Raw genomic sequence first — 11,836 nt, 5'->3', positions numbered from 1 at the left:
CAAGGTTTTTGCCGAAGTTCATGAATACCTGCAAACCCGCCTTCTAGTTATTTTCCTGTGGCTGTTGTGTAATGATTTGACATGATTAAAGCTGTCTTGATATGTCAAAAAGCTTGGGGTGTCCTCATTGCCTTTGGACTTTTTTTGACCTAGAAAGTAGAAAGCAAAGCTTGTGTTACTAAACATGTTAGCAGAAAATGCTAACAGGTTTGGAGCATGGAAGGCTCTGTCTAGAAACTATGGTGGGGTATGTGGGAGAAGAGATGGACAGGCAAGTGGGTGTCAACCATGTCAGCCATCTCTGTGTTTTGGAAAACGTGTAGGTACTCTACTGTCCTGTGAAGAGTAGGCCAATGTAAGACAACACTTTAAAGAGACCGTCCTTACTGCTGGGTGGACATTTTCCTTCTCTTTGGGTCCTCAGCATCTGTACCTCCTTCCGATATTTGGGAAATTCTCCCACTTTAGGAGTTTTGGTGGGAGGCAGAGTCTGCCTTCCACCCTAGAAGGTGAAAATGCAAGATACCTGCTTTCCCCAGGGCATAACCACAAGACAGAGGTCTACCAGACAGAGGCACCTGCTCTGGACTTTGAAAACAGAACTGGTAACATGAAGAAAGGACCAGAGGAACTCTGTGTGACAATGGCAAAGGACCCCACCTTCTTGGGCAACAGAGGGAGTGGTGCATTGGCAGCATCCAGATCCAGAATGAGCAGTCTGTGTTTCAAGTTCAGTGTGTTCCCAGCTTCATATGTGTTCTTCCTACAGAAGTTCTACAGTGGGATTTTGAGCATTGCTCCTGGCTGAAGGTCCCAGACCTGGTCCCAGTGATACTGTGATACCCAAGCCCTTTCGTTATTAATAACTTAATATGAAAAATGTTCATCTGGGGTGCCTGGGTGGCTCAGATGGTTAAGCGTCTGCCTTCGGCTCAGGTCATGATCCCAGGGTCCTGGGGATCCTGCTTCTCCCTCTCCCTCTGCCTCTCTCCCTGCTCATGCTCTCTCTCTGTGTCTCAAATGAATAAATAAAATCTTTTTTTTTTTAAAAAAAGAAAAATGTTCATCTTTTGCATATGTATTTGTATTTGTCCAAACATATACAAACCCTTTATCTCCCCACCCTCTAGTTCTCCTGATATAATTTACTTACCATAAAATTCACACACTATAGTTGAACAGCTCAATGTGGTTTAGTACATTTATAGAGCTACATAACCACCACCACAATCGAGTCACATTTTTATTTTGTTTTCGTATATTGTTCTAGGAATTTTAAGAGATTTGTTTAACTACCCCCAAAATCAGGATACAGAACAGTCTTCTTCACCCCAGAGGACTTCCTCCTGCCCTCTGTAGTTATACCTTCACCACACCTAGCCCCTGGCAACCACTGACCTATTCTCCACCTCTAGAATTTTGTCTTTTGTAAGATGTCATACAGTGGGTAGTCTTTTGTGTCTTTGCATAATGCTTTAGAGAGTCATCCAAGTTGTTGCATTTGATATTAGTCTATTTCTTTGTGCCGAGTGGCAATATGTTATATAGCTGGACCACAGTTTATCCATTTACTTTTTGATGGGCATTTGCATTGTTTCTGGGTTTTGGAGGGAAGAATTATGAATAGAGTTGCTATCCAATATCTTCTTTTATGTTTTAAAAAATATTTTTCATTTTGGAATAATCATGAACTTTAAAAAAAAAAGTTGGGAATACTATACAAATAACATTTTTCTAAACCATTTGAGAGCAGTTGATAATCTGATGTTACCCCTGAAAACTTAAGTATGTAATTTCTACACACAAGAACATTCTCCTACAAAATCACAGTACGATGGTCAAAATCAGGACGTCCATCTTGATACATCACTACTACCTCATCCTCAGAGTCATTCAAGTTTATTCAGTTGACCCAACAGTGAATTGTATAGCAAATGTATCCAGGTCATAATCACACGGAGTATTTAGCTATCATGTTTCTTGAGTCTCTGTCTGTCTGGAAGAGTTCCTCAGTCTTTCAGTGGCTTTCATGACCTTTACATTTTCAAAATTAACAGTCCAGTTCTTTTGTAGAATATCCTCCAATTTAGTTTGTCTGATGTTTCCTCAAGATTAGATTAAGGTTATCGATTTTGAAAGTGATTGTATCCTTTAATTTCTGTTTGTCCTGTTACTGATGACATTCACTTTGATCCCTTGATTAGGTGGTACATACCAGGTTTGATAAATACTTTGTGGGATGGTATTTGGAAACTATCTAGATATCCTGTTCTGTATCAAACACGCACACACTACATATAAAATAAATGTACATATTTAAATATACATATCATGTATCTATATTCTTATGATATCCTGTTTTATTTAATAAATTATAATTATCAATCCTGCATCCTTCTGATGGCCCCATCATTCTTGGAGCATGTTCTTGCTTTCTGGAACTACAAAATGTCCCAGGATCATCTTGTTCTTTTCTTGCGCCAAGTATGTTAATTGATATTGGGTATTGCTGCTCCCAGTCTTTCAATAGACAGAACTAGGGAAAATGTGTATGTATATGCACATATTTGTTCACACATTTTTAAAAGATTTATTTATTTATTTTAGAGAGAGAGAGAGCACAAGCAGGAGGGGCAGAGGGAGAGAGGACCTCAAGCAGACTCTGTGCTTGAGAGAGCACAGAGCCAAACGGGGAGCTCGATCTCATGACCCTGAGTTCATGACCTGAGTGGAAACCAAGAGTCAGAGGATCAATTGACTGAGCCACCCAGGCACCCCACATATACACATTTATGTTACATCTTTCTTTCATCTGTCATCTATCATCATCATTTATCAGGGTTTTTATATATTTTAGATGTTAATTCCTTATCACATATATGATTTGCAATTTTTTTTCTCATTCCATAGGTTTTCTTTCCATTTTGTTTATGGTTTCTTTTGCTGTACCAAAGCTTCTTTATTTGATGTAGTCCCATTTGTTCATTTTTGCTTTTGTTGCCTTAGCTTTTGGTGTCAAATAAAAAAACTCATTGCCAAAACCAATGTCAAGAAGCTTACCACCTAACTTTTCTTTTACTTTCATGATCTCAAGTCTTACATTCAAGTCTTTAATCCATTTTGAGTTGATTTGTGTGCATGGTGTAAGATTGGGGTCCAGTTTCATTCTTTTGTATGTGGTTGTCCAGTTTTCCCAGCACCATTTACTGAAAACACAATCCTTTCCCCATTTATATTTGTGACTCCTTTGTCATATATAATTGATCACATATGTGTGAGTTAATTATTAGTGGGCTCTCTAGTCTGTTCCATTGATCTATGTTTCTCTTTATGTCAATACCATACTGTATTGATTATAATCGCTTTGTCATACAGTCTGAAATCAGGAAGTGTGATGTCTCCAGCTTTGTTCTTCTTTCTCAAGATTGCTTTGGCTATTTGGGGTCTTTTGTGATTCCATGCAAATTTTAGAATTGTTCTATTTCTGTGAAAAATGTTAGTATTTTGATAGGGCTTGCATTGTTTTTATTGATTGCTTTGGCTTTGAGTAGATGGACATCTTCAACAATATCAGTTCTTCCAATTCATGAGCATAAAATATCTTTCCATTTATTTGTGTCTTCCTTAATTTCTTTCATCAGTGTACAGATCTTTCACCTCCTAGGTTAAATTTATTCCTAGGTATTTTATTCTTTTTGAGGCAATTGTAAATGGGATTGTTTTCTTAATTCCTCTTTCTGTTAGTTCATTATTAATGTATAGAAATGCAGCTGAGTTTTGCATATTGATTTTGTATCCGACAACTTTACTGAATACGTTTATCTGTTTTTTTGATAGAGTCTTTAGGGTTTTCTGTATACAATATCATTTTATCTATAAAGAGAGACAGATTTACTTCTTTCATTCTGATTTGGATGCCTTTTATTTTTCTTGCCTAATTGTTCTGGCTAAGACTTCCAGTACTATGTTGAATAAAAGTGGCATGGGTGGGCATCCTTATCTTGTTCCTGATCTTAGAGGAAAAGCTTTCAACTTTTCACTGGTGACTATGATGTTAGCAGTGGGCTTGTCATATATGGCCTTTATTATATTGAGGTATGTTCCCTCTATACCCACTTTATTGAGATTTTATCATGAATGGACATTGAATTTTATCAAATGTTTTTTCTGCATTTATTGAGATGGTCATATGATTTTTATCCTCATTTTGCTAATGTGGTGTATCACATTGATTGACTTGTGGATGTTGAACCATCCTTGCATCCTTGGAATAAATCTCACTTGATGATGGTATGTGATCCTTTGAACATGTCATTGAATTCAGTGTGCTAATATTTTTTTTAAGATTTTTGCATTTATGTTCATTAGGGATATTGGCCAGTAATTTCTTTTCCTATCATGTCCTTGTCTAGTTTTGCTATCAGCATAATGCTGGCCTGATAAAATGAATTTGGGGGTATTTCCTCCTCTTCTATTTTTTGGAAGCACTTGAGGATTGGTATTAATTCTCTTAAAAAAAAAAAGATTTATTCATTTGAGAGAGACAGAGCATGAGCATGCAGAGGAGCAGAGGGAGAGGGAGAGGGACAAGCAGACTCCCTGCTGAGCAGGGAGCCCAACGTGGGGCCCAATCCCAGGACCCTGAGATCTTGACCTGAGCTGAAGTCAGACACTTAACTGACTGAGCCACTCAGGTGCCCCATCGATTGGTATTAAATCTTTAAATGGTAGAATGCACCAGTGAATATAACCATCTGGTCCTAAACTTTTTTTTTTTCATTTATTTTTACTCTGATCTATGGTATTTCCTTCTATCTACTACCTCTGGGCTTAGTTTGTTCTTCTAGTTCCTTCAGGTATAAAGTTAGGTTGTTTATTTGAGATATTTCCTGTTTCTTTTTTTTTTTTTAAGATTTTATTTATTTATTCATGAGAGACAGAGAGAGAGTGAGGCAGAGGCAGAGGGAGAAGCAGGCTCCCCACTGAGCAGGGAGCCCGATGCGGGACTCAATCCCAGGACTCTGGGATCATGACTTGAGCCAAAGGCAGACACTTAACCATCTGAGCCACCCAGGCGTCCATCTTTCCTGGATCTTAATATAGGCATTTATTGGTATGAACTCCCCCCGCCCCCCTTAGAGCTGCTTATACTACATCCCATAAATTTTGGTATGTTATGTTTTCATTTTCCTTTGTCTCAAGACTTTTTTTTTTAATTTCTCTCTTGATTTTTCTTTGATCCACTTGTTTTTTAATAGCATGTTGGTTAATCACCACATATTTGTGAATTTTCCAGTTTTCTTCTTATAATTGATTTCTAGTTTCATATCATTGTGGTCAGAAAAAAACGCTTGGTATGTTTTCAGTCTTCTTCAATTTACTGAGATTTGTTTTGTGGCCTATTGTAAGATCTATTGTGGAGAATGTTCCATGTACTTGAGAAGATTATGTATTCTGCTGCTTTTGAGTGGAATGTTCTGTACAAGACTGTTAAGTCCATCTGGACTATCTTGTCATTTAAGTCCCATGCTTCCTTATTGATTTTCTATCTGGATGAAGAAAGTGGGGTATTAAAGTCCTCTGTTATTATTGTTTTGCTGTCTATTTCTCCCTTAAGGTCAGTCCCTTTGCTTTATATAGTTAGGTACTCCTATATTGGGTGCATTAGTATTTACAAATGTTATATCCTCTTGTTGGATTGACACCTCTGTCATTCTATGATGTCCTTCTTTGTCTCCTATTACAGTCTTTGGCTTAAAGTCTATTTTTTCTGATATAGCTGCTCCAGCTTTCTTTTGGCCTCCATTCGCATGGAACAGCGTTTTCCATCCCTTCACTTTCAGTCTGTATATGTCCTTAAAGCTAAAGGGAGTCTCTTAAAGGCAGCATATAGTTAGTTGGGTCTTGTTTGTTTGTTTTAATCCATTCCTCCACTCTATGTCTTTTGATCGGGGAATTTAGTCCATTTACACTTAAAGTAATTGTTGATTGGTATGGACTTATTACCATTTTGTTAAGTGTTTTCTGGCTGTTTTGTTCCTTTCTTCTTCTCTTGCTCTCTTCCTTTGTGATATGATGCTTTTCTGTGGTATGCTTAGATTCCTTTCTTTTTATCTTGTGTATCTGCTGTACGTTTTTCCTTTGTGGTTGCCAGAGGCTTACATAAAGCAACTTACATTTATAACAGTCTATTTTAAGTGAATAACAACTTTTTCAAATGCATTCTAGAGCTCTACATTTTTACTCTCTTCCTCCCTCCCCATGTTTTATGATCTCTTTATCTTGCTATTCATTAACAAATTATTATAGTTATAGTTATTTATCTAATATCTTTTTAAATAAAATCACTTCTCTTTTCTTTTCTTTCATTATTATTATTATTTTTTTTTAAGAGAGAGAGAGAGCATGCATGCATATGGGAGCTGGGAGAGGCAGAGGGAGAGGGACAGAGAGAATTCCAAACAGGCTTCACACCCATTGCGAAGCCCGGTGGTGCCTGATGTGGGGCTCAATCCCACAACCCTGAGATCATAACTTGAGTTAAAATCAAGAGTCGGATGCTTAACTGACTGAGCCACCGAGGTGCCCCAATAAAATCATTTTTCTAATTAAACTAGTGGTTTCTGTGGCTTGCAATTAAGAAACGGACCACTATTCTTCTATAACTGCAATTATAGGTCCCCAGACCTCACAAGCTGAGGGTACAAATAAGGTCACTTTACTACTTAGACACTTATTTTGTTAAATAGCCCACACCTGTATTACTACAGTGTCCCAGGGTGGTTGTTTTTTCCAAGTATTTGTTGTTTGTCTTTTTTATATTTGTAGATATCTCCAAGCTCCTTCATGCCACTCTGCTCATTTCAGCAAGATGAGTCAGCCCCACCTACCACTTAATAGTCTACTTATTGTTCACATGTCATTTCTCCCATGTAATGGGAGTCACAGTCCTTTCATTGTTCACATGTCATTTCTCCCATGTAATGCATAATGACTTTTGAACATGGCTCTTCTTGGCTTACATTCTTAGAGGCCTCCAGGAAAGACCCTTAGCCCCAGGCATCACAGAGTTTAATGAGCTGAATGCTTTAATTTTACACAAGCTTGTCCCTCTTTAGAGCACCTATTTGTCAAGGGGAAGGGGCTGAGGCAGGCTCATGCAATGGCCACTGTGCTCTACCTGAAACCATTGCTCTCCTCCAAACCTTAGTCTTGTTGCTGAGTCCTGCTCAGCATGCCTGAGTTTTTCTTCCCTTAGAACGAATTCACACTCAGGTGCCTGGATGGCTCAGTTGGTGAAGCATCTGCCTTTGGCTCAGGTCATGATCCCAGAGTCCTAGGATCAAGTCCCACATCGGGCTCTCTGCTCAGTAGGGAGTCTGCTTCTCCCTCTCTCTCAAATAAATAAATAAAATCTTAAAAAAAAAAAAAAAGAGTGAATTCACTCTCGGAAGCTTTATTGCTCTTTCTTCTTTTGAGCTCCCATTCCCCTGCCAGTTCACCAGATATGATTTTCTTGGTGCTCCCCTCTACCATGCACATCCATTATGGAGCGCATGAAGCAAATTCAAAGGACTCGGGAACTGGGTGAAGCCTGGGTGCATGGAAAGTCCCAAGAGTGACAATTACTTGCTTCTTATCCTCTGCCTAACTTTCCTTCTCTGTGTCCAAAAACATCAGAGGAACCCCTCTTTAACCCAGTCCAGTTGAACACCTTGTTCCCTGCCTTGGAGATTCCCAGCTGAGCTCGGAGGTAAGAGGCTATCTCTCCTACCAAATCCCTATGGATTCTAAGTTATTTCTCTTGATTTGGGCCCTTCCCATTTTCTCTCTGCCATTGATATGTGTATTACTTGTCTATCTCTATGTGATAAATGAACCCAAAACTTAGTGGCTTAATACAAACATTTATTGTCTCACAATTTCTATAGGTCAAGAATACAGGAACAGCTTAGCATGAAGATCCACAAGCTCCAGCCAAGTCTTCACATAACAGCAGCTCTAGCTGACCTCTTAGCTGGGAGATTGGAGCCAGGACCACAGAACTAAGCTGCTGCCAAATCCCTGACCTACAGAAAGTGTAAGATAATAAATGCTTGTTGTAAAATCATGCATCTTTGTAATCAATCTCTTACTCCACCCCAGTCCCCTGGCACCTGATCTAGTGTCTTATGCCTACAGTTTTCCTTTTCCAGAGTATGATATCAATAGAACCTTACAGTAAGTAGCCTTTTGAGTTTGGCTTTTTTCCCCCCCTTTAACATAATGCTTTCGAGATTCCTCCCTATGGTTGCATAAGTTATTCATTTGCTCCTTTTTATTGCTGAGGAGTATCTCCTTGTAAGGCTGTACACAATTTGTTTGGCCATTCACAGTTAATGGATATTTGGGTTGTTTCCAGGTTTTGGTGATTAAGAATACAGCTGCTATAAACATTAGCCTTGAGGTACTTCTGTGAACTTAGGTTTCCATTTCTCTTGAAATACCCAGGAGTGAGATCAAAATGGATCACAGATTTAAATGCGAAGCCCAAACCTACTAAACTTCTATAGCAACATTTTTTAAATAGAACTTTCTGTAACGATGAAAATGTTTTATTATCCTGTAACGTCCAATATAATAGCCAGTAGCCACATGTGGCTATTCAGCCCTTGAAATGTGACTAATGTGGCTAAGAAACTGAACTGTTAATTTTATTTAATTACATTTTTATTAATTCAAATTCAAGTAGCCACTTTTGACTAGTGGTTACCATATACGACAAGGCACTTCTAGAGGAAAACACGGAAGAAAATCCTTGTGATTTCGGTTTAGGCAAAGATGACTTAGGGCACAAAAATCAAATCATAAGTCATGTATTTTTTTTGATAAACTGGACTTCAACAGAACTTACAAACCTCTGTTCCTTGAAAGAGGCTTACAAGAAAATGAAGAGACAAGTAACAGAGAAAATATTTGCAAAACAATACCTGGCTAAGGAAATTCACAGTTTAATAATAAGAAAACAACCCAATTTAAAAAAAAATAGGCAAAATATTTGAACAGACACTTCATCCAACAGATTTAGATAGCAAATAAGGACATGGAAAGATGCTTAGCATAGTTATTCATTAGAGAAATGGAAATGGAAATTATCAGCATGTAATACACCTTATACTTAATAGAATGCCCTTTTTTTTTATTTAAGATTTTATTTGTTTATTTGACACAGAGAGAGACACAGTGAGAGAGGGAACACAAGCAGGGGGAGTAGGAGAGGGAGAAGCAGGCCCCCCACTGAGCAGGGAGCCCAATGCAGGGCTCGATCCCAGGACCCTGGGATCATGACCTGAGCCGAAGGCAGATGCTTAACGACTGAACCACCCAGGCACCCCAGTAGAATGCCTTTTTAAAAAAAGATTTTATTTATTTGAGACGGAGAAAAAGAGAAGCGGACTACAGAGAAAGATTTAAAAGATGCCTTTTTTTAGTTGACGTATAGTTGACATACAATATTATATTAATTTCAGGTGACAACTTATTGATTCAACAATTATATACATATTGCAATGCTCACCACGATAAGTCTAATTACCATCTGTTACCATACAGGGTTATTACAATATTATTATTATTATTTTAAATACAATCTTTTTTTTTTAGATTTTATTTATTTAGTTTTTTGAGAGAGAGCGAATGCGGGCGCACAAGTTGGGGGAGGGGCAGAGGGAGAAGCAGACTCCCTGATGAGCAGGGAGCCCAATGCGGGGACTGATCCCAGGACCCTGGGATCATGACCTGAGCCGAAGGCAGATGCTTAATTGACTGAGCCACCCAGGTGCCCTATCTATCTAGATAGATAGATAATCACATCTTCTTTATCCATTCATCTATCAATGGACACTTGGGTTGCTTCCATATCTTGATTATTGTAAATAATGCTGCAATAAACATAAGGGTGCATATGTGTTTTTTAATTAAATATATACTTTTTTTGAGTAGGAAAACTCAACATCATAAATTTGTCAATTCCCCCTGAATTAGTTTATAAATTTAACTTGATCTCTTAAAAAATACCAATAGAGGGGCGTCTGGGTGGCTCAGTCGGTTAAGCATCTACCTTCGGCTCAGGTCACGATCCCAGGGTCCTGGGATCGAGTCCTGCATCTGGCTCTTCGCTCAGCAGGGCTCCTCCTTCTCTCTCTGCTGCTCCCCCTGCTTGTGCTCTCTCTCTGTCAAATAAATAAATAATATCTTTCTAAAAAATACCAAGAGAACTCGGCTTTTAGGCATGGGCAGGTTTTTCTAAAATCCGTAGGGAGGACCTCAAGGACAACTGTGAACGGAATGATAAGAGAAACTTCCAGTTAAGTGCTGTAGAATGAAGAGCTCTTTACTCTTCATTTCCCCCTGAGACCGCTCCAAGATGGCAGTAAAGGAAAAACAAAACAAGAAAGGGTGTGAACTCACTAGATCAAAGAGATTTGGGGGGAAAACAGGAGATAAGAAATAGTAACAAATTTGGGGGCAATGGGAAGATGATGGAGGAATAGATGACTGGAGCTGAGAAAGCTGCATGCGGACGTCTGCCCAGGGCTTGCAGCCGGGAAGGAAGCTGATTTACTGGCTCTGGAGGGCTTAGGAATTTGAGGTACCAGGGAGCAGGAAAGGTGGGGCTAAATCTTGGGACTGAAAGGAACTATCCCAAACATCTCTCCCCTCCCCTCCCCTTTGGTCTCTTTCCCACCCTCCCCCCTCCTACCCCTTGCACAAGGCAAAAGGTTTATTCTTTGGAAAAATTGCACTATACTTGGGGAGAACTCAAGGATTCTAAGCAGAATCGGCGGGGAGGAGGTACTGTACTGAAAAAAAAAGAGAGAGAGAGAGAGAACAAGAGAGGATTCAGAGAAAGGATTCAGAAATTTTAATATTCTAAATATTAAATCCTCCCCCTCCCACTGCACCCCAAGCATTCTTGGGAAAAGTTTTCAATTAGCAATAATAGCGCCTCGGATAAACCTCATTGGCTACGATACTGCCACCACGCAAAGCTATCACCCCAAGCATTCTTTTTTTTTTTAATATTTTATTTATTTATTTGCATGAGAGAGAATGAGAGAGAGCACATGAGAGGGGGGAGGGTCAGAGGGAGAAGCAGACCCCCTGCCGAGCAGGGAGCCCGATGCAGGACTCGATCCAGGGACTCGATCCAGGGACTCCAGGATCATGACCTGAGCCGAAGGCAGTCGCTTAACCAACTGAGCCACCCAGGCGCCCCACCCCAAGCATTCTTACACAATTCAGCAGAAAAACTCTGGCAGGTAGGAAAATATCCTCCACCAGCAGGATGCTATATAATTCTTCTTTAAAAGACCCAAAGGCCTCAGAGATGGACATTTTTGTCCCCTCCGTCCCCAAGTGAACTAGCTCTGTCCTCATCCAGTGGCCCTAAGGTGAGGCCCAATGGTGGACACCTCTTCCTCCTCCCATACCTTAAGTATCGGATCACATTTTTAGAGTCTTACTTATGAACAGATAGTCAAGGATCACCAGATATTTGAGGAAAGTCTTCAACATGAAAGACAGACCAAAACAGAGAAAAGCAAGTCAGGAAAAATAGCAGTGTAAGGAGCAGACGAAAAGAAAACATACACACCACACACACACACACACGCACACACAGACACTATAATCATGGATAGATCAAGGTATTAATTGCAAGGCTTCTGGTTGTCTCAAGCTTTTGGCTGAGGTTCAGAAGGTCGAGGACAAAGTAGCTAACAAACACCCCCACCTTTTACAGAAAGGTGCTAGACCATTCATTCACGTGTAGAGGGGCACAGTGGCCAACAGCCCG

General features: G+C 39.5%; 1 pseudogene; it reads right to left on the bottom strand.

Moving 5' to 3' along the window:
* Positions 1 to 10,879: 10,879 nt before the first annotated feature.
* Positions 10,880 to 11,032, bottom strand: LOC123838117 (U4 spliceosomal RNA; annotated as a pseudogene).
* Between the last annotated feature and the right edge of the window lie 804 nt (positions 11,033 to 11,836).

The sequence above is a fragment of the Mirounga angustirostris genome, unplaced genomic scaffold (assembly GCF_029215605.1).
Source record: "Mirounga angustirostris isolate CCGP_5_RB_7025 unplaced genomic scaffold, mMirAng1.0.hap1 SCAF_8, whole genome shotgun sequence".
Taxonomy (NCBI): Eukaryota; Metazoa; Chordata; class Mammalia; order Carnivora; family Phocidae; genus Mirounga; species Mirounga angustirostris.
Note: the sequence above shows the minus strand (reverse complement) of the source record. Positions and strands in the feature narration are given on the sequence as shown.